This window comes from Geotrypetes seraphini, chromosome 10, assembly GCF_902459505.1.
Source record: "Geotrypetes seraphini chromosome 10, aGeoSer1.1, whole genome shotgun sequence".
Taxonomy (NCBI): Eukaryota; Metazoa; Chordata; class Amphibia; order Gymnophiona; family Dermophiidae; genus Geotrypetes; species Geotrypetes seraphini.
In genome coordinates, this window is record NC_047093.1 from 143,518,040 (window position 1) to 143,541,982 (window position 23,943).

The window sequence follows — 23,943 nt, forward strand, 5'->3', positions numbered from 1 at the left end:
AAAAAAAGAAATAATTTTATCATGAACTCCACAAGAAAAATTAAATCTCCTTAATTTATTAATATAATTCGCTAATTGCATATACCAGTGTTTTTCAACCGCTGTTCCACGGCACACTAGTGTGCCGCGAGATGTTGCCTGGTGTGCCGCAGGGCCGCCATCAGGGCAGTACTACCAGTCCTGCATTCAGGGGCCCGGAGCTGACAGGGGGCCCGAGGCAGGGGCGCCAGTAGCTCGCCAAGGCAAAGTGAGTCGATCACCCAGGACTCACTTTGTCTTGGCGATCTAATCTATCGAGCCGATAAGTCTTCTTCTCCCCGACGTCAATTCTGCAGTCGGAGAGGAAGTTCGGGCCAGCCAATCGCTGCCTGGCTGGGCGGAACTTCCTCTCCGATTGCAGAATTGACGTCAGGGAGAGCATGCGTCGGCGTCGGCTTTGGGGCCTGTTATCCATTGGTGGGTCCTGTTCCCCGATGGCAGTGGCAGTGGCTTGGGGAACGGCAGGGAGAAAGAAAGGGGGCAGGCAGGGAAACAGAAGGAAAGAAGAGAAACAGAAAAAAAGAAAGAAAGGTCAGGGAGAGAGGAAGAAAAAGTTGGGGGAGGGAATGAGGTGTGGAGGAGAGAAAGCATACAGGCTGATAGAAGGGAAGAAAGATTGGATGCACAGTCAGAAGAAGAAAGTGCAACCAGAAATCACCAGACAAGGTAGGAAAAATGATTTTATTTTAAATTTAGCAAAGTGGAGGCAGTATTACCACAGTTTTCAAAGGAATTTGCCCAAATAACTTAATAGTTAACTGGGTAAATTCCCAGAGATGAAAACTTCCCTTCACTTACTATGCACAGTTCTGAATTTATATCTGCTGTCTATATTTTACAATATGGTCACCTTTTACTAAACCGCAATAGTGGTTTTTAGCGCAGGGAGCCTATGAGCGTCAAGAGCAGCGCTGGGCATTCAGCGCAGCTCCCTGCGCTAAAAACTGCTATTGTGGTTTAATAAAAAGGATGGAGGGTATATTTGTCTATTTTTGTATGCTATAAAAACCAAATACAGAGAGAGACTGAGAGCTGTTGACGAAGAGCTACGTGTGTGTCTTTCTTCGATTCCAGCCAGAATATCAGCTTTGTGTTCAGCCAAACAGGCCCAGGTTTCGCACTGAATAAAGTATTTTATAATTTTTCACTATTCTGTTTACTTAATATTTCATAATAAAGTAATTATAAAATACTTTCTTTGTGTTTATTTGATTCCTATACAAGAGAATTACTTTATATATAGTCAATATAGGCACAGAGTTAAATTTTTTAACATTTTCTAATGGTGGTGTGCCTCGTGATTTTTTTCATGAAACAAGTGTGCCTTTGCCCAAAAAAGGTTGAAAAACACTGGCATATACGCACATAAAGACCCAGGACCCCTTCCTACTATAATAGAAAGATCAGGAAAACTCTTAATCTTCCCATTCTCATCCAATACTTGTGCTAAATAATAAATACCTTTAAACCCCCAATTTCTAAAAATCCTAGATGTCGTACCAGGTTGAAAATCTCCATTACCCTGAATAGGTGACAAATCTGTTATACGTGGGTTACATCTCCATAATTTAATTAAATTACTCCAAACAGATCTCATTGAAGATAAAAATAGAATTACCTCTAAAATGAACCGGTAATTTAGATGGATGTATCTGAAGGAGATAAACTGATCTTTGGGCTGAGGAAGTTTGACCACGTGACACCCTACTACCGGCAGCTGCATTGGCTGCCAATGGAGGCGCGCGTAAAGTTTAAATTTGCCTGCTTCTGCTTCAAAGCACTACACGGACTTGCCCCTAAATATATAACTGACTTTTTCGTCTTCTCAGCCAACAGACACAAGAGAAGCTCACATTCCAACTTCGTTTCTCCCCCCCCCCCCCCCCCCCCCCCCCCCCCCAGTGAGAGGTTGTAAACTGAAAAAACACCATGAACATCTTCTCTCGCACCAAGCAGCATCATGGGGTAAAGACCTAGAACAATTGCTTTCGCCCACTACTTATGAGGAATTTAGGAAACGTCTGAAAACACACCTGTTCCTAAAGTATCTAGACAATTGATCTTCTCTTCTCTCTCCCCTCTATAGCGATTAACTTGTTCTATTGATCACTCTCTCCTCAAAAATGGATTTCCTGTCCTATTAACCCTCTTTCTTCCTCCCCTCTTAAAGTCAATCAATTTGTACCTTTGCTTAATCTTTGTAAGCCGCATAGAACTTCACGGTATTGCGGTATATAAGCTGTTATTATTATTATAAATTAAATGAAAAGAGTAATAGAATGCTTTTTCATATACTATAGGAGAAAATAAAACATCATCTAGCACCCAATCCCTAATATGTCGAAGTAAGCAAGCTTTCTCATAAATATGGAGATCAGGAAGACCCATACCACCCCTTGTCCCTGATCCTAGTAAAAAATCAAAAAATAATTTTGGCTTTTAATCATAAGTTTTAAAAACCACATCTTTAGTGGAGCTACTGAGGAGACGTATCCCAGAACTTAGTGGAAGCTTGATGTGGTGTGGCTGTGTGTACATTATTTGTGGACTAAGGAAATAATGTGGGGGGAACCTATAGAGAGGGAGAACCCCCTGCCCCAGTCTCCTGCAGGCAGAGATGCCAATTTTGGGTCTATCCCAGATTTCCAAGCAGCCCGTCCTGGTTCATTATGGGTCTTGCAGCACTGATTTCAATGGGCAGGGTCAGGCACTACATATCCCACACTGCTTTGAGATGCAAGTTCAAAACCAGGACTGGCCATATGTCCCCCCCAGTCTGGAACTGGGCAATTTGGCAGCTCTGTGGAGGCTGGAAGCATTTCCTGGAGAGATGCTCACAGGGTTTGGAGGCTCTCTGGATCTTAACCTTAAGAGAATTAGGTCCATTTAAAGCAGGGATCTCAAAGTCCCTCCTTGAGGGCTGCAATCCAGTTGAGTTTTCAGGATTTCCCCAATGAATATGCATTGAAAGCAGTGCATGCACATAGATCTCATGCATATTCATTGGGGAAATCCTGAAAACCCGACTGGATTGCAGTCCTCAAGAAGGGACTTTGAGACCCCTGATTTAAAGTGAGGGGCTGAGAACAAGGAAAATCTGGGTTCAAATTGTGCTTTTTCCACTGCCACTCTATATGACCTTGGACAAGTCACTTATCCCCCATTGCCTGAAGTACCTAGATCAGGGGTGGGCAACTCCGGTCCTTGAGAGCCAGAATCCAGTCGAGTTTTCAGGATTTCCTCAATGAATATGCATTGAAAGCAGTGCATGCAAATAGATCTCATGCATATTCATTGGGGAAATCCTGAAAACCTAACTGGATTCTGGCCCTCGAGGATCGGAGTTGCCCACCCCTGACCTAGATGCTTGATGGACCGTTGGTCTGACCCAGCAAAGCTATTCTGATGTTCTCCAGTTCTGGACTGGAGCCTTCTTGACCAGTCCTAGTTTTGAACTGTGTAGAATTTGTGGTACCTGATAAAGGCCCACTGGAATCAGTGCTGTGGGTATCATAATGCAGCAAGATGCGGTTGGGGGTGGGGGTCAGAAATCCAGGATTGTCCTAAAATCTTCATCCTAGAACCAGGTAATTTGACATCTCTAACTTAAGTCTGTAAGCTCTTCTGGGCAGGGACCTATCATTCCTCAGCACTGTTTACCAGTGTACAACATATTCTTTTTTTTTTTTTTAATATTATTTATTCATTTTCATAATTACATTAAGTGTTAAAAATATTCATTCACATTAACAATAAATACATCACTTACGAACAATCACTGGTACATTTCATAAATTCTTATCCCTTCCCCTTTCCCATCCCTCCCACCCATATACTCCATTATCATATAAAACATAATAATAAAATTCCCCCCTCCCTACACCTTAAATTGATAAATATAAGGGAAATAATTTCAATTAATCTTTACAATATTTTGTTAATGGTTTCCACACATCCTGAAATTTCTTAAAATATCCCCGTTGTAGTGCAATAAACCTTTCCATTTTATAGATATAGCATAAAGAGTTCCACCAAAAGTTACAACACATTCTTGGTAAAATATCTGTGGTGCAGACAGTACAGCACAGAGGTTAAGGGCTAACCTTGGCTAAAAGTCAGTCTTGCATTCACATCCGTGTGCATTAATATTCCACCAGCCCTGCCATGGGGCAGGCTTTGTCGTATGGGGCATGCAGAGTAGCCATCCTGGGGCAGGAGAAAAGGGTCTGCCTTTTGACATTTTTGGGTCCAGAGGAGTTCTGTAGGTTGGAAACCCTGAACCCAGCCTGTAAGTTCATGGGAATCTCCCTGTCCCTTCCAACTTTATTTTATTTTCTTTATCAGAGAAAAAGGACTTATGATTTTGCAGCAGCCATGAGGTGGGATATTTCTGACCATGATCTGTCTGTGTGTCTTAACATTTATCCCATTTGGGAGCTCGTGAATGGTGGTAAGTGGCTGCCAGAGTGACATAAGTCAATGGTACCTGTGCCATCGGAAGCCATTGCAACTCGGCAGTAAGTGAAGCATGCAGATTTTATAGGTGCTGGTTATTGTCACAAGGACACCGAGCAGCAGTATCCAGGAAGTCCACCTGCAGGATTTTAAGACTTTTCCATAAAGGTTACTGCCCATTCATCCCTAAGACATCTCTCTGGACCGTGTAATTAAGGTATCTCCGCCCACTTCCTCCTCTGTCTCTCTTCCCACTGTTATTATAGAGGGCTCATCCCATGCTTCCCATACTTGCCACATTGTGTCACACAGGTTGTGGCTCTGTATTTCTTAACTCAGAGCATCTGCTCCAGTGTAAGGTCTCTGTTACATAGATAAGGTGAGCAGCTCGCTCCAGGTCACTTGAACAAGCTCAGCCACTCCTGGTTTTACCATCTTGTTTCTATTGGAGTATCTAATTTCTGCCTTGCTACAACCTCTGCTCCTCTGGTACTAAGACACATGCCCCCTTCCATGTAGCTGTGTCAATGCACCTCACTCCTGCCCTACAGCACTCTTTGCTATTTCAGTACTGAGACCTCCACACACAGCAATGCCAATGCACCTCACTCCTGCCCTAAGTCACCCCCTGCTATTCCAGTACTGAGACCCTTGCACACAGCTCTGCTAATGCACCTCACTCCTGCCCTGCAGCATCCTCTGCTATTCCAGTACTGAGACCCTCACACACAGCTCTGCCAATGCACCTCACTCCTGCCTTGCAGCACCCTCTGCTATTCCAGAACTGAAACCCTCGCAAATAGCTGTGCCAATGCACCTCTCTTCTGCCTTGCAGCATCCCCTGCTATTCCAGTACTGAGACCCTCACACACAGCTCTGCCAATGCACCTTGTTGCTGTTTTCCAGTGTTAGTCCTATGGTTTGCATGCCTGTGTGTTTAAGTTGGAGCCCTTTCTTGTACTTGATAAAATGTGTGTATATAGTGATAGGTGTGTGTTTGTGTGTTGAGGGGGCAGGGAGGGGGAATATAGGAGCTGGAACCTGTCTGCTGTGTTTATGTCACTGTTCATATTCTACAGAGCTGTTTCCGGTATTTCATTGCACTGCCTTTGAATTTGCTGCCTGCGTGACACCCTGCTTTCCAAACCCCTGTGGAATGTAACAGTGTGAGGGTGTGTCCCCCCTCGTGTGTACTCCTGTTTTTACAGCCTCTGCACTAGTGCCTGCTCAGTCCTGGGAGCGATCGGCGGAGGGAGAGATTGGAAGCTCACCTGTGGCACCCAGAGCCCTACCAGAGCCAAGGAACAAGGAACGGGCGAGGAAATGCCCCAGTCTGCGCAAGCCTGACCACGGATTAAGCCACCTCTGCCTTGAGGATCCTTTTCCGGAGCGGTGCAGTTTTACCTCTTGTGAGTTCTCCTTTCCTCCTACCTTTTGTGGTTAATCAAGTGGTTACTTAATGTGCAATCCAGCTCTGTAATGTGTTACCAGAGGATGTGGTCAAAGTTTATTGCATAGCTGGGATTTAAGAAGTTTGGATTAGCCAGGTAGATTTAGGGATTGCCACCTTCTGGGAACGAGCCTCAGGGAACAGATCTCCCCAATAGGATCAGCCACGTAAATCCAAGTGACCCCAAATGGGCGATGCCAGAGACAGGATGCTGGGTTTTCTGACCCATTGTGGATTTTCTTCTGTTCATAATCTGTTAATGACATTGAGATACCCGGTGATGGTCTCTGAGAGTGGCGGGGTCACATGCGTCTCCTCTGGTCGATTTGGGGCAGAAACTCAGGCTCCCAAGGGTAATGCTGGGGAATAGGGCAGAGTGGCTGAACTGGCAGCCTGGATCTGAGTGCCTGTCTCCCTAAGAGTGATTTATAGGAAGGGCGAACACTGCTGCCAAGGTGGTTACTGGCTGTTTTCACCTTGAGAAATTCCCAGAGATGCGGACCCAGTCCCTCTGTGTATGTGACAACTGCGCAGATCTTTTCCCTGTGGCATAATGGGCGGGTGTGCAAAGATGTCAAGTTACCCGGATCCAGGCTGAAGACTTTTTGGGCAGTCCTGGTTTTCACCTTGCATCCCAGAGCAGTGTGGGATTTGTAGTGTCCATCCTGCTGACTGTCCACTAATGCACCGGGACGGAGTGGGCAGAAAATCTAGGACTGCCCTATAACCTTCAGCTCTTTGGGGACAACGGGATAGAAAACAAATTAAATAAAATAAATAACTGGGAAACTTAGCAGCTCTGTGGGTGGGATTTTGCAAAGATAGGTTCTGTACAGATCCAAAGAGATAGGAATCCTCTTCCTATCCACGCAGTAGACTGAGAACTGTTGTTTATTTGAAGGAACACTGGGAAACACCCTTTTAACCAAATCAGAGACATGCAAAAGACAGAATTACTCAAGTTTAGACATGTAGGTAGGAAGAGGCCAGGTCTCGGGGCGGATTTCGGCCACTTATGGAGTTTCTGTTGCTCCACGGGGAACCGTATGTTTCCCCCATCCCTGCCCCCCCCAAGAAAAACAAACCTCTCTTCCCCTGCTATTTCAAGAGGAGTGCTGAACAATCTATGAGTCAGCACCCCAGTTCTTTACCCAATCTAGGCAAGAGCTGAAAAAGTAGGTTTCCTTGTTTCAGGGCCCTGAAGTGAATCATAAGACCTGTGTTGCTGGTGCAAATTCAACCCTCTGCTTTTGCTTGTGTGTCAGCCACTGCCAGAGCTGTCGAGGATATTTTAGGCCAGTCCTGGGTTTATAACGACCCTATCGTCATGTACTATGGCACCCACAGGCACTGATAGAATCAGGAGTGACAAATGCCAGACTGCTTTGGGATCTGAGTTCAAAACCGGTTTATAATTTCAGAAAAGTCTCATTCGTGGAACTGGGTAACTCAGCAATGCCACACTTAGAAAGGAGGAATTGGAAAAGCAGACCTGGACTCATCTATCACCAATGACCTGGATTCCTGCTGGTTACACTTATGACATCATATCAGCTGATATAAGAAACTCCCGGCTTGTAGAACCCCCCCCCCCCCCCTTCCAAACACAGTGTAGGAGGAGGGAAGTTGGAGGGCTGGATGTAGCAGCTCTGCCTTGGAAGGATGTCTGCACAACCTGGTCTTAAGCAGCTAGTTCCAGTCTGCATGACCTTGGGCTGTTTCCCAAACTCTATCACGGCACAGAAAAGCTTTCTCAGTTTGAAGAAAGCGATTAATTTTTAACCATGTCTTCTTAGGCGCTTCTGGGAGAGTGTAAAGCTTTGCACGCCCTCCGTGAGAGTGATTTGACTGTGGGTGAAGAGGCCTGGGAGGGGACCGGTATGGAACGCACACATATAAATCTGCGCTGGTGACTGGGCTGGATTGCCAGGATTTCACTTTGGTTAGCAGGAAGGAGATTAAGTAATTTTACCCTGGGATTAGTGAAGCCTAGGTAAATAAACGCAGAGTAATGGAAGGAAGAGCTGGTGCAGGGAGAAGGGTCGAAAGGGCGAGGAGGGGGTGCAGTGAAAGAAGCCGAGTCTAAGTGGAAGGGCAAGGGATAATAAGAGACCCGAAGACACAAGTTGGAGGGGCAGATAGGGAGGTGGGCTACGGTAACTATCCCAAAACCCATAGAGATTTAAAGGGCTTTGGGGTTTTTGCTGCACGGCTTTGTAAAAGAGGGGGTTCATGAGGCAGAGGTGTTTTATATCATTGCATAATTACAATGAGTGCAAGTAGAGCTCTATTATACCAGAGGGTGTAATAACCTGAGAGAATATGATTTATAATATCAGAGAGTTTTATATATAAACAGGAACTGAAATAAACCCCAAGAAAGAGCTCTATTATACCAGAGGGTATAATAACCTGAGAATATGGTTTTTAATATCAAAGGACCTGAAATAAATCCTAAGAAAGGGGTTATTATGCCAGAGGGCGTAATAACCTGAGAACACAGTTTTTAATATCAAAGGCTTAAATAAGGCACTGAAATGAACCCCAAGAAAGGGCTCTGTTATACCTGAGGGTGCAATAACCTGATAATACAGTTTATAATTTCAGAAGGTTATAAGGAGGAACTGAAATAAACCCCAGGAAAGGGCTGTATTATACAGCAGGTGTAATAACCTGAGAACACAGTTTTTAATATTAAAGGGTTATATAAGGAACTGAAATAAATCCTAAGAAAGGGGTTATTATACCATAAGGCTCTGAAATAAACACCAAGAACATAAGACTTGCTGCTGCTCGGTTAGACCAGTAGTCCATCCTGCCCAGCAGTCCACTCACATGGCAGCACCTAGGTCAAAGACCAGCGCCCTAAATGATACGTTCTGGCTCAGCAGGAACTTGTCTAAGTTCGTCTTGAATCCCTGGAGGGTGTTGTACCCTATAATGTAATGTAATTTATTTCTTATATACCGCTACATCCGTTAGGTTCTAAGCGGTTTGAAGAAAATATACATTAAGATTATAAAGAGTGTTCCAGTTTTCTACCACTCTCTGGGTGAAGAAGAACTTCCTCTGTTATACCAGAGGGTGTAATAACTCGAGAATACGGTTTATAATTTCAGAAGGTTATAAAGAAGAACTGAAATCAACCCCAAGATAGGGCTCTATTATACCAGCAGGTGTAATAACCTGAGAACACAGTTTTTAATATCAAAGGGTTATATAAGGAACTGAAATAAATCCTAAGAAAGGGGTTATTATACCAGAGGGCATAATAACCTGAGAGTACAGTTTATATCAGAGGCTTATATATAAGGAGGAACTGAAATAAACTCCAAGAATCATTATACCCCATTATACCAGAGGGTGTAATAACCCAAGATACAGTTTATGTTATCAAAATGTTATATATAAAGAGGAACTGAAATGAACCCCAAGAATTATTACACCCCATTATACCAGAGGGTGTAATAATTAGATGACACAAAATGTTCATTGTTAAAACACATGGAGACTGGGCATCCAAATGGCTAATGAAATTTAATGTGGACTAATACAAAATGATGCAGATGGGGGAAGAATAATCCATATCATAGTTACCTGATGCTTCGGTTCACCTTGAGAGTCAGCACCCAAGAAAACATCTAGATGTCACTGTAGACGCTGAAATCTCCCTCCCCTCCCCCCCCAATTTGCTGTGACGGCTAAAAAAGCAAACAAGATTTAAGAGTTCCCTATTTGGTAAGTTGTATTGTAGAAAAGCATTAGCATCATATCTGTGCTATCTGGATGTTCTAAAGCAAGGGTGTCCAACCTGCGGCCCCGTGAAGTATTTTGTGCGGCCCCGGTTGAGGGCGACGCAGTGTTTTCCTCTGCTGCCCCCGGGTGTTTACCGTCTTGCTGGCTCCCTCCTCTGTCTTGCTGCAGCGTTTGCGCATTTGTGCGGCCCCAGAAACATTTTTTCTGGCCAATGCGGCCCAGGGAAGCCAAAAGGTTGGGAACTGGGGTTGATGGCTTGTAATTATTATGATCATTTAACATCAGATCTAAATGCTTTTTTGGAATATATTTTATTTTTATTTCTCTCTATACTTATTTTTATATCTATTTTTTATTTACTTTAATAATTATTTTTAATTCTATCTTTAACTTATTTATTCATTACTTGTTAGAATATTCATTTCTATCTCTAAATCTACCTCTGTCTTTATATTTTTATTTTTATTTTTCATAAATTGTTTCTTCAGGTACTTTAGTTAGATTGTGAGCCTTTGGGACAGTTAGGGAATTTCCAAATACCTATCTTATTTATTGTATCTTTTAATGCATCATTTTTGTAAACCGCTTAGAAACCTCACGGTTATTAGCGGTATTAAATAAGAATTAAATTAAACTAAAAGGTTGGACACCCCTGTTCTAAAGCATGCTTATTAGGTGTTTCATAGGTATTATGCATTGCTGGCATCTCTCATCTATATTTTTAAAACTGTTTCATGGAAGTCCTATTCAGTGGCAAAGCGATGGTAGGAGGCTCCCCCTACGTGCTCCCCACCCTCTTTTTCCATGCCCCTCCACCCACCACACTCAAGTTTCAAGTTTATTTTGTATTTGATAAAATCGCTTTTTTCAAAGATTACAAAGCGATGAATAATAAATAATTTTCAAATAAGGGAGACATACAATATAGGGATGGACAGACATGCACTTCGTAGGGAAGAACTACAATTTGATATAGAAAAGAGAACAAATAAGGATAAAACAATAGGAGTTATGTTATATTAGATCAGCGCTGGCCTACTTTAGCTAGGAATAGTAACTCGGTTTAAAAGACTAATTAATTAAAAGCATCTCTATACAAAAAACTTTTTAGTTTTGATTTAAATTTTTCGAGGTTCTTTTCTTCTCTTACCTGAGCAGGTAGTAGGTTCCTCGTTTGAGACACGTCTAGTATTTATGATTCGTAGGGATGGAACAGTAAGTAGATTTTGATCCTCGGATCATAAAGAGCGGAAAGGAGAATCCGGAATGATAACTCGGTCTAAGAATAGCGGTGCGTTAAATTGTAAAACTTTGAATGTAATGAACGCTTAATTATAAGTTATTCTGTGGTTGATAGGAAGCCAATATGCGTTCTTTAGTAATGGTGGGACATGGTCAAATTTTCTTTTTCCTGTGATGATTTTTATTGCAGTGTTTTGTATAAGTTGTTGTCTTATTTCTTTTTGTGTGGTTCCTTTATAAAGTGAATTACAGTAATCCAGTTTTGAAATGATTAATGAGTGAATTAATTTAAATCAAAACTAAACAGTGAGGGAGCGTCCAGAAAGTTAGCTAAGGATCTACTTATACGCAGCCTATAGAAACAACTTTTAACAACAGAATTAATTTGATCATGATAATTTACCCAAAAAACTGCCGCCTGACGGACTGAATTGAAAAGGTGTTAATACAAATTAGTGGTGAGTTCTTGAGTCCTTCTTTCTATGGGGAAAAAAACAGTTTTAGTTTTTTCTAGGTTTAAAGATAACATGTTATCTTGAAGTCATTGTTTCATTTTGGACCATTTTTGATTGATGTTATCTGAATCTGAATTAATTGGGTGAAGGATTTGAAAATCATCAGCATAAGCGAAGACTGAGAACCCTATGGACTGGCATAAGGTTAACAGAGGGACAGTAAAAATGTTAAATAAAAGCGGAGATAAAATTGAGCCTTAAGGGATACCGTAGTTGATAATAGAAATTTTTGAAGTGGCGTTATTAAATCTGACCTTAGAGGTTCTTTCAGAAAAGTACGATTTGAACCATGCCAAAACTGAGTCGCTTATGCCAATTGACTCAAGCCTTTTTAATAAAAGATGATGATCGATTGTGTCGAATGTGTCCGACAAATCCAATGAAATAAGAATAGCAGATTGGTGGTGATCTAATAAGCAAAGAATTGATGAAGTCATGCCAATCAAAGAGTGTTCGGTAGAATGATTTTGACGGAAGCATGTCTGGTTAGGATGAAGGACTCTAGTTGTTTCGACAAACTCGGAGATTTCTTTAAACACAACCTTTGCTGTTAGTTTTGCAAGGAAAGGAATGTTCGCTATGGGTCTACAATTTGAGCAGTCGCTATGGTTACCTTTTGGATCTTTTGGAATGGGGTGACTAAGTGATTCCTTCCATGTCTTTGGTAGTGATCCGGATGTAAGACTATGTGAGATAATTGTTTGAATGACTGGACTGAACATAAGAATTGCCGCTGCTGGGTCAGACCAGTGGTCCATCGTGCCCAAAAGTCCACTCCCGCGGCGGCCCTTAGGTCAAAGACCAGTGCCTTAACTGAGTCTAGCCTTACCTGCGTAAGTTCTGCTTACTTTTGATGTTAAGACTCTTTAAGAGTCATTCAAGTTCGTTAATGGATGGAATGGAGAAATTGGCACATTTTGCAAGAGGTATGTAGCTATTTGTTTCTTATAGCTCATTATCGTGCCTTCCCTTCCCTCATACCTTTTTAAATCTTCGCAAGCAGCTTTTCCGACCTGCTGTTCACGCCAGCGTTGGCTTTCCTTCTGATGTCACTTTCTGTCCCCGCGACCTGGAAGTAATTTCAGAGGGGAGCCAGGCCAGCGCAAGCAGCAGACTGGAAAAGTTGCTCTTGCTGGTGAAGATTTAAAGAGGTGGGGGAGGGGAAGGGAGGACGCAAGTGTGGCATGGAGGGGCAGAGAGATGCCGGCATCCCCACCAAAATGGCGCACAGGGCAGTCCACACCTCCCTCTGCCCCCACCTCCCCTTACTAGGCCACTGGTTCTATTAATGGATTTCAATTTCCCTCATTCATTGTATTTATATTATATTTTGTCTTTGTACTACCATGTTGTTAACAAAATTGTAAGTTTTATGTTGAATTATACCTGCTGTATTCCACCTTGGGTGAATCGCTTCATAAAGGTGGTTAATAAACCCGAAAAGTAAATATTAGGAAAGAAATGGTAAATAAGATTAAGAATGTTATAACGCCCCTGTATTGCTCCATGGTGCGACCTCATCTGGAGTATTGCGTTCAGTTCTGGTCTCCTTATCTCAAGAAAGATATAGCGGCACTAGAAAAGGTTGAAAGAAGAGCGACCAAGATGATAAAGGGGATGGAACTCCTCTCGTATGAGGAAAGACTAAAACGGTTAGGGCTCTTCAGCTTGGAAAAGAGACGGCTGAGGGGAGATAGGATTGAAGTCTACAAAATCCTGAGTGGAGTAGAACGGGTACAAGTGGATTGATTTTTCACTCCGTCAAAAATTACAAAGACTAGGGGACACTCGATGAAGTTACAGGGAAATACTTTAAAAATGAATAAGAGGATGTTATAGCAGTGTTTAGCATAGCCGGGTTTCAAAAAGGTTTGGACAAGTTTCTGGAGGAAAAGTCCATAGTCTGCTATTGAGAACAAAGTAGGGAAAGCCACTGCTTTTCCCTGGGATCAGTAGCAAGGAATGTTGCTACTGTTTGAGATTCTTCCAGATGCTTGTGTCCTGGATTGGCCACTACTGAAAGAAGGATACTGGGCTGGATAAACCATCGCTCTAACCCAGTACGGCTATTCATAAGAACATAAGAATAGCCTTACTGGATCATACCAATGGTCCATCAAGCCCAGTAGCCCGTTCTCACAGTTTCCAATCCAGGTCCCTAGTATCTGGCCAAAACCCAAGGAGTAGCAACATTCCATGCTACCGATCCAGGGCAAGCAGAGACTTCCCCATGTCTTAATAACAGACTATGGACTTTTCCTCCAGGAACTTGTCAAAACCTTTTTTTTAAACCCAGCTATGTTAACCACTCTTACTACAACCTCTGGCAATACGTTCCAGAACGTAACTATTTTCTGAGTGAAAAAATATTTCCTCCTATTGGTCTTAAAAGTATTTCCCTGTAACTTCATTGAGTATTCCCTACTCTAAAACACGAAGGTACCCTAGGTTCTAAAACATGAAGAAGGATCTAATGAAACTTGAGGAATGATCTAGAGTTTGACAGGTAATATTTAATACTAAAATGTACAGGGTCATGTACATAGGCTGCAAAATCACAAGACAGTGATACAGTTAGGGGGTGAAGCATTTCTGTGCAGAAAAGTACAGGACCTGGGGGTGATCATATCTGATGAAATGTAGATTGTCAACAAAGTAAAGATGGTATGGGAAAAGCCAGAAGGATGCTTGGGTGCATAGGGAGAGGAATAGTCAGCAGATGGTTGAATCAGTTAGCTTAGCAGGGTTTAAAAAAAAAACCATTTGGATAAGTTCCTAAAAGAAAAGTTCACAGGACATTATTGAGATGGCTTGGGCAAATCCACTGCTTATTCCTAGGATAAGCAGCATAAAATCTGTTTTACTCCTTGAGATCTAGCTAGGTACTTAGGACCTGGGTTGGCCACTGTTGGAAACAGGATACTTGGCTTGATGGAGCTTCGGTTTGTCCCAGTACAGCAGCTCTTATGTTCTTATTTGAGCCAAGTATTGACATCACTGATGAGGTTGGCTCTTAGGCATTGGTGGAATGAGGCATTATGACATCACAGTCTCAGCTCTGGAATGTTGCTACTCTTTGGATTTCTTCCTGGTACTTGGGACCTCAGTTGGCCACTGTTGGAAACAGGATACTTGGCTTGATGGAGCTTCGGTTTGTCCCAGTATGGCAATTCTTATGTTTTATGAAAAAGGAGGTGATAATGTCTCTGAATAAATCTCTCGTGAGATACCATTAGAGTACTGGATGCAATTCTGGAAACCACACCTTCAGGTGGAATGGAATAGCTCAACTACCAAAATGGTCAATAGTCTTCACTATAAAATATAAGAGAATGTTTATGCAATGAAGGATGGTTGGAGTCTGTGAGATATGAAAGAGGTATTTAAATACCTCTGTGGTATAAAAGCACAGGAGGAAGTGTTTCTCCTTCAGTGGAAAGAAGCACTGGAATGAGTGACATAGGATGAAAGTGAAAAAGAGATTCGGGAATAATCTAAGGAAATACTCGTATCTACAGAGCAACTGGTGGATGTGTAGAAATGCTTCCCAATAGAGGAGGTAGAGATAAAAATGTGTCTGAATTCAAGAAAGTATGGGAGAAGTACAGAGGATCTTTGAGGGAGAGGAAGGGATTGTAGAGATTAGTAGTTGGTGCAAATGGATAGACTGGAGAGGCCGTTTGGTCTTTATCTGGGTCATTTTCTATGTTTCTATGGACAGAGGATCTTTGAGGGTGAAGAAGGGATCGTAGAGATTAGTAGTTGGTGCGGATGGACAGACTGGAGAGGCCGTTTGGTCTTTATCTGGGTCATTTTCTCTGTTTCTATGGACAGAGGATCTCTGAGGGAGAGGAAGGAATTGTAGAGAATAGTAGTTGGTGTGGCTAGACAGATTGTCGAGGCCATTTGGTCTTTATCTAGGTCATTTTCTCTGTTTCTATGGACAGAAGATCTCTGAGGGAGAGGAATGGACTGTAGAGATTAGTAGTTGGTGTGGATGGATAGACTGGAGAGGTCGTTTGGTCTTTATCTGGGTCATTTTCTCTGTTTCTATGGACAGAATATCTCTGAGGGAGAGGAAGGGATTGTAGAGATTAGTAGTTGGTGCAAATGGACAGACTGGAGAGGCCATTTGGTCTTTATCTGGGTCATTTTCTCTGTTTCTATGGACAGAAGATCTCTGAGGGAGAGGAATGGACTGTAGAGATTAGTAGTTGGTGTGGATGGATAGACTGGAGAGGTCGTTTGGTCTTTATCTGGGTCATTTTCTCTGTTTCTATGGACAGAGGATCTCTGAGGGAGAGGAAGGAATTGTAGAGAATAGTAGTTGGTGTGGCTAGACAGATTGTCGAGGCCATTTGGTCTTTATCTAGGTCATTTTCTCTGTTTGTATGGACAGAAGATCTCTGAGGGAGAGGAATGGACTGTAGAGATTAGTAGTTGGTGTGGATGGATAGACTGGAGAGGTCGTTTGGTCTTTATCTGGGTCATTTTCTCTGTTTCTATGGACAGAATATCTCTGAGGGAGAGGAAGGGATTGTAGAGATTAGTAGTTGGTGCAAATGGACAGACTGGAGAGGCCATTTGGTCTTTATCTGGGTCATTTTCTCTGTTTCTATGGACAGAAGATCTCTGAGGGAGAGGAATGGACTGTAGAGATTAGTAGTTGGTGTGGATGGATAGACTGGAGAGGTCGTTTGGTCTTTATCTGGGTCATTTTCTCTGTTTCTATGGACAGAATATCTCTGAGGGAGAGGAAGGGATTGTAGAGATTAGTAGTTGGTGCAAATGGACAGATTGTCGAGGCCATTTGGTCTTTATCTGGGTCATTTTCTCTGTTTCTATGGACAGCAAATCTCTGAGGGCGAGGAAGGGACTGTAGAGATTAGTAGTTGGTACGGATGGACAGACTGGAGAGGCCGTTTAGTCGTTATCTGGGTCATTTGCTGTGTTTCTATGTGCTAATCCAATAAATTTTACCATTATATGGGGGAACGTGATAATTCAAGAGAGAAGTGCATTAGGACAGGGGCTATGTTGTATGATTGATAACTTCAGATAGAGTGTAGTAAACTGAGGAAGGTGCATATTTAAACAGCATGTCAGCACACTTGAGGGAATATCTTGTATTATGTTAGAGGGTGTGATATTTCTATGAGAGGTGTGAATTATAAGGAAGTTGGTTTAATAACCCTGGGAAAAGGTTGTCTTATAGAGAAATGGCAGCAGGGTGCCTGATTGGGAATCCACACCTGAGCAGGTAATTCCAGCCCGACGGTATCCCAGCTGTTGTCACCCTGCTGAAACATTAGGTGTCAGGATATCTTAGACGCAGACTTCAGAAAATCTCTGAAGACCCGCCTCTTCAACACCACCTAAACTCTCCCCCCTACCAGTTATAAACCGCCTCGAAAGTCCTCCCCCTTCCTTTTCCCTTCCCCCAACGCTTAATGCTGTACCTCTCTTACACACATTATATATATCTAGTTGTAAACAGCATTGATCCCTTGTAACTGTTCATATTGTATCATCCTATAACTTAGTATAACATCCTGTATCTTATTGTAAACATCCTGTAACTGTTTTCGTGTTAATATCTCGTAATTATTGTAATCACCCCAGTACCTGCTCACTTTGTATTATCCTATACTGTTAACACTGTACTCTTTCTAGACACGACTTCACTGTAAACCGCTTCGAACTTAGGGTATAGCGGTATATAAGAAATAAAATTATTATTATTATTATTGAACATCTTGATCCCCCATTCCTCCTCGATTTTTCTCCTTTATAATGTTACTATCTTGGAGGATGTAGGCAGACCTCAGCTGGTGAGGCTCTTCATAGTTTGACAGTTGATATGACACGGTTGGGTTTGCTCAGGTTAATTCTTGTCTCGGACCCTCCGTAACATTCCACAGCGAGCGTTTCCTTCTCACCAAGGTCATTTAATCTGTTATACAACAACTGGGACGCTTGATTGGAAATTTGGTGGTTTACATTATTATACGGATAACATTCCAAGGGGCTAATGCTCAAATCCAACCGCTAAAGAACATGACACAAAACCCTATAGCTCAGACCAATAACTAAGCTATGCTCGGAAGAAATCATATGCAAATGATATGCACACTTAACTTGTACTTACAAATGAAAAGTAAGGGGAGGGATGTGTCTGGCATGTCCACACAAAGGTTTTGTGATAAGCGCGACTCTAGTGGGCATGCCCAAACAAAACTGCAAGTGCAGACACATTGGTGCTGTTCTTCTTCCCTTAAATATAAGCCTTTCAAAAATAGTTTGCACTTAAATTTTTTTTTTTTTTTTTTTTGAAAAGTTCCTCATTAAGCTCACACTCTTGCACTTTTTTGCTCTTGGCGTCTGTAGGCTGCACCAGCTTCCTTCTGCTTGCAAAAGGCAACCAAACTCTGCAGTTTAATGTGAGAAATTTTTTTTATTTATTAAGATATTTTATTGAAAATGTTTTGTGTAAAACAGGTAACAGTACAAGCAATGATTATTCAAAATCAAGATATACATAATAATTTAACAAATGACCATTCCCAGAACAACAATACAAAGAAAAGCATTACAATACAACCCCCTACCCCCACCTCCCTCCCTTAAATAAAAAAAAAAATTAACTCCCCCACCCACAAAACCAAAACATTCCCAAATACCAACATAAATTACAAGACAATACGGGGAACCCAGATCTTAGAAAAAGTAGTCAAACGATTAGATTTCAAGGCAGTTAATTTAGTCATCAAAAAAAATATAATCCAGTTTTTGACAAATAGCCTCCAGAGCTTCCTCAACTCCTGGGCAAGACCCAAGCAAGCAGCTACAAAGACAGAGGAGGCCAATTTATGAATTCTAGGTCGTATCCCCACTGGGCATAAATTAAAAGAACAAAATTCAGCATGCTCCGGATACTGTACCCCTGTGATTTGAGAGACCAAAGCAAATACTGAGCTCCAGTAAGAGCCCAGCTTAGGACAAGTCCACCAGATATAATACATATCATCTTGATCACCACACTCATGCCAACATCTCTCATCTTCCAATTGATGCCATGACCGGAGTCTAACTGGGGTGCAGTACCAATGATACATAATTTTGTGCCTATTCTCATTCAAATGACAGCCACTGAGACCCTGCTCCACTGCTTTGATGTAAAAATAGCTTGGAGGTCCTGCTCCCATCGCTCACTATAAAGAGCGACTGGATCAGAAAAGGCCAATAAGACCATATACAATCTAGAAACTGCACCCCTACCATTACCACTACCCATCGCCCTCTCCAGGTTGGTTTCCTCTAAAACTAACTCATCCTGATCATGCCGCAACAAAAAAGTACGTATCTGAGTGTATCGAAAAGAGTTAACAGCAGATAACCCATATTCATCCTGCAAAATCTGAAAAGGCACCACTTGCTCTTCCTCCCACACCTGACAAATAGTATATAAACCCCTTTTGCCCCATCCTAAAAATGTTTGATCAATATGGGATGGCAAAAAAATCAGGCACATAACCCAATGAAGTTTGTAAAAAAATATTTCCTATCAGGAAAAAAGCGTGCTCGAACTGCCACCCAAACCCAGAGGAGACCCTACAATGCCCGGGAGACCCTAGAACTAAGTGTTCGAATAGATGATAAAGGAAGCCAGGGCATTGCCCACAAAGGCGTCGAGGGAATCCAGCTCTGCTCCAGCTTTACTCACAGCTCAGGAGAACGCGACAGCCAATCAGTAAGTATGCGCAAATGCTCCGTCTTATAATAAGCATAAAAATCAGGAACAGCCATGCCTCCCATCTTACAAGGATGTTGCATAGCATCAGCTTGCACCCTAGGAGGTCTCCTATTCTAGATATAACTATAAACTTTTCTCTTCAATTGTTGAAAAAACAACTTAGGATATGGCAGCGACAAGGCCATAAAAAGAAATAATAACTTTGGCAACAAAAGCATTTTGATAGCAGAAATTCTACCTAGCCAAGAGACCGAATGACTCTCCCAATACTCAAGCATCTGAAACAACTCCTTCAACTTGGCGGGCAAATTAGCAGAATACAAATCATCCACCTTTTACGTGATTTGAATCCCCAAATATTTAATACTATGAGAGGCCTATCTAAAAGGATAAATCTCTTTCAAAGTACCCTCCAAATCAGAGTCAATAGAAACATTCAAAATTTCAGATTTAGAAAAGTTAACCTTAAATCCAGATACAAGACCAAAGGAGTCCAATAAAGACATTAGTGGAGGCAAAGATGATTCCGGAAGGGTTATTGTCAGTAAAATGTCATCAGCAAACAGTGTAACCTTTAAATTAAATCCACCCCATTGCACGCCCCTAATGCTGTCATGTAGTCAGATAGAGTGTGCCAACGGTTCCATAACCACTGCAAACAAAAGGGGGGAAGGGGGACACCCCTGCCTAGTCCCCTGGTGAAGAGAAAAGACATCAGAGTGAGAGCGGTTGATCTTCAATTAAACTATAGGATCAGTATAAAGCAGTTGAAGAACTTCAAACAGGGAAAGGGCCAATAAACCCGATCAAACGCCTTTTCAGCGTCGAGAGATAAAAGAAGCAACAGTTCAGCTGAATCCTGGGCAAACTGAATGGTATGTAAGATGCGCCAAATGTTTTCAAATGTTTGTCGACTCTGGACAAGGGAAGGTAAGTACCTTTGCAATCGCTTAAAATTTTAGTGAAAAGTTTATAATCGGTCCCCAATAAGGAGATTGGCCGATATGAAGTACAACAATGGGAATCCATCCTGGTTTTCAAAGAAGGGTAATTGCTGCTAATCTCCAGGAATACGGCAAAACACTCTCCTGAGTAAAGAATTAAACACCCTTAAAAGGAGAGGCCCCAGGATCTTACTATAAATCTTATAATATCTATTAGAGAACCCATCAGGACAAGCAGACTTACCCAAGGGCAAGTCCCCAACAGCCCACAATACTTCTTCTAACTCGAAAGGTTTTAACTCTCAGATTCTCTTAATGAGGGCAAAGACAGATCATCTAAAAACTGAATTATATGATCCTCCGATGGTGCATGTTCCTTATAAAAATGCGTAAAAGCCTCACAGATATCTGAAGTAGAAGTATATAATGCCCCCCCCTAGTCCGCTAATTGAAGAGATAAAATTCCGGGACTCCTGCTGCTTCAATGTATGTGCCAACAGCCTGCTAGCTTTGTTGCCAAACTCAAAATGGGCCTGCCTCACCCTCCAATCGGGAAGCCAAAGACTCAAGATGGAGAGCATGAAGAGCTAAACGCCTCTCGTGGAGTAGAGCTGGAGAAGAGCCCCCCCCCCCCTTCTTAGCCTTCATCTACAAATCAACAATTTGAGAAGTTAATTCACCCTCACGTACCTGTTCAAGAGAACGCAAGTGCAATCAAACGGCCACGCATCGCAACTTTATGGCCCTCCCATAATGTAGCTGGGGATACCTCCCCTGTATCATTAATATCATGATATTCCGTCAGGTCCCCTTCAAGCTGAACAACTTGCTCAGGCACAAGCAATAACGCGTCATCAAGATGCCACTGAAAAGACCTGCTATCCAGTTCCAAAAAAAGCCTAATCTAATGCAAGGGGGGCATGATCCGACCACGTACGGGGCAAGATTGCAATATCCCTCATTGTACTTAAAACTATACAATCGCCAAACCAATAATCGATCCGGGAGAAAGTATTATACACTGCTGAAAAATATGTATAATCCCTAGTATGAGGATGCTTCTCCCACCATAGGTTCACTAAGTGCCACTGCTGTAAAAACTTTTTAAAACACCCCCCCTGGCAGATCCACCATAGGAAGCAGAAGCAAACAGAGTTATCCAGATTACGGCCTCAATGACAAAGTAAAGTCCCCTCCCAACAGTAAAGAGCCCTCTGCATGTTTCAAAAGCAACTGCGAAAGACTGAAAAAAATCTAGCCTGACCTTCATTGGGTAAATAAACATTCACAAACGTAGAGATCTGGGATCCCACTGTCACTTTCAATAATAGATAATTTCAAATAATCCAAAACACTGCAATAAAACTTATTCACAAAGCGAAAAAAATATGACCCATGTTACACCTTTATTGATCAACTCCCATTGGCTTCCTATTAGCCACCGTATTACCTTTAAGATATTATTTCTAGTTTCAAAATACTAACTTTCAATGAACCACAATTCATGACAAGAATGATTATTCCACATTATGCCCCCCCGCTCTCTTCGGTCGTCATCACTAGAGGGTGGTGGATGCCTGGAATGCGCTCCCGAGAGAGGTGGTGGAGAGTAAAACTATGACTGAGTTCAAAGAAGCGTGGGATGAACACAGAAGATTTAGAATCAGAAAATAATATTAAAGATTGAACTAGGCCAGTTACTGGGCAGACTTGTACGGTCTGTGTCTGTGTATGGCCGTTTGGAGGAGGATGGGCAGGGGAGGGCTTCAATGGCTGGGAGGGTGTAGATGGGCTGGAGTAAGTCTTAACAGAGATTTCGGCAGTTGGAACCCAAGCACAGTACCGGGTAAAGCTTTGGATTCTCGCCCAGAAATAGCTAAGAAGAAAAAAAAAAAAAAAAAATTTAAATTGAATCAGGTTGGGCAGACTGGATGGACCATTCGGGTCTTTATCTGCCGTCATCTACTATGTTACTATGTTACCTATTAACCGTCCCTTCCTTGAAAATTGTGGGCACAAGAAGAGATGACACGTTTTCTGTTATAGCTCCACAATTGTGGAATTCATTGCCACACTATATTAGAAAAGAAAAAGATTTTATTTCTTTAAAAAAAACTTCTAAAAACTTTTTTATTTAATGATGCTTTTAACAATTAAATTCTGAGACACGTTAACTTACTCTAGAATTCAATATGTATCCCTTCCTTTCGTTCTTTCCTTTTTTATGTTTTTTTCACACCTGAGAGAATTGTAACTTTTCCCCTCCTCCCCTCTTACATCATGTCTGTCCCTAATCCACTTGTAAGATGAAATTTGTTAAGTGTTATAATTATGTTAGTTTTTTTTTAATTTTTGTTTAAAAAACGGTTTGTCCGCTAAACTGTTGTTTTTATAATGCTGTTCATCGCTTAGAAAGTTTGTATAGGCGATTCATCAAATGGTAATAAAACTTGAATAAATAACGATCCTCCCGATCCCGGACCACCTGCTGAACCTGCCAAGGAAGGTCTCTAGGTAATGCAATAAGAACTCCCCTAGACTTTTTCCCCAGATGATTAGAAGCAAAATCCAAAAAGATACTGATGGTGTTTACAAGACTTTTCATGCAACAATGACAAGTGAGTTTCTTGTATAAAAGCCACCTGCACAGAAGCACGCAACAGATCACGAAACATGAGGTGGCGTTTAAGTGGAGAGTTCAAACCTTGCACATTTATGTATAACAATTTTTATTGAAAGAATCAAATAATCAGTACAATAGGATAATACAAAAATACATTCAATACAATAAGAATTACAATAATATTTCATACAAATTTAAATCATTCTTTCAAATTTAATTTCCATATGAATTAATTCAATCTTATCTACACCCCCCTTAATTCCATCCCCTACCCATTATCTTCCCCCAAATGAAATCCCTCACCCTGGATGAAAGTTGACAAAAATAAAGAATTAAAATAAATAACTGGAATGTAATTATTAAACCTAATTTTCATAATAAATCATTGATAACCAAACTTCGTATTTTTGGTGAAAGATTCTGAATATAAGGATCCCAACCCTCCATAAAAAGATGAGTTTTTTTAGGCGAACCTCGAACCTCCCAACTCTCAAATAAAAATAAGCGATGTAATTGATTCCTCCAGTGCCAAAAACTTGGAGATTCTTTCTGCAACCAAAATTGCATAATACATTTATGCCCAATCATACATGCTTTCTGAAATAAAAGACATTTTCGTTGGCCAAAAACCCCACAATCTGATGCTTTACCAAAAATTATAACCTTGCACATTTAAAGAGTAACATTTCAAATGTGCCATAAAAACAACAAATGAGACAAAACAAAGCCAACATTGCAGGAATACAATCCGGTAAACCACCCTCACCATGCTATCATTAAAGAGAGAAAAATAAATAAAAAAATACCAGCAAAGCTCAAGGTTAAAAACAAAGAGGAGCAATAAATAAATAAATAAAAAATAAGAGAGAAAAGCACTAAAAAAGACAAGAAAAGAAGAGAATCATAGCACCCGCCATCAATACAATACAGATGCAGTCACAACCTCAATCAAGAGGATACTGAAACCGGTAGTTTCATCACCAACACTTATACTGTAGTCAAGTGCCAGATTTGGGGGGCACCACCCATGGGGCTGATTGTTGACGCCGCAAGCGACACTTGCCCTGGGTAACTCTCTGCCATTCAGGACTGTAGAACCAGAAGTTGACGATGTAGAGGCTGATCCATCCTGCGGCAAAAGGTCCTGGGCTTCTTGCAAAGTACGA

General features: G+C 41.7%; 1 protein-coding gene across 2 annotated transcripts in view; it reads left to right on the forward strand.

Annotated features, from left to right (window-relative positions):
• The first annotated feature begins 5,616 nt into the window (after window positions 1–5,616).
• The window catches only part of EPS8L1 (EPS8 like 1), a 61,691-nt gene continuing 43,364 nt past the window's right edge, over window positions 5,617–23,943 (forward strand). For both annotated transcript variants that reach the window (XM_033960350.1, XM_033960351.1), the window contains exon 1: window positions 5,617–5,903. The gene's annotated coding sequence lies outside the window, so the exon portion shown is untranslated. The remainder of the gene's footprint in view (window positions 5,904–23,943) is intronic.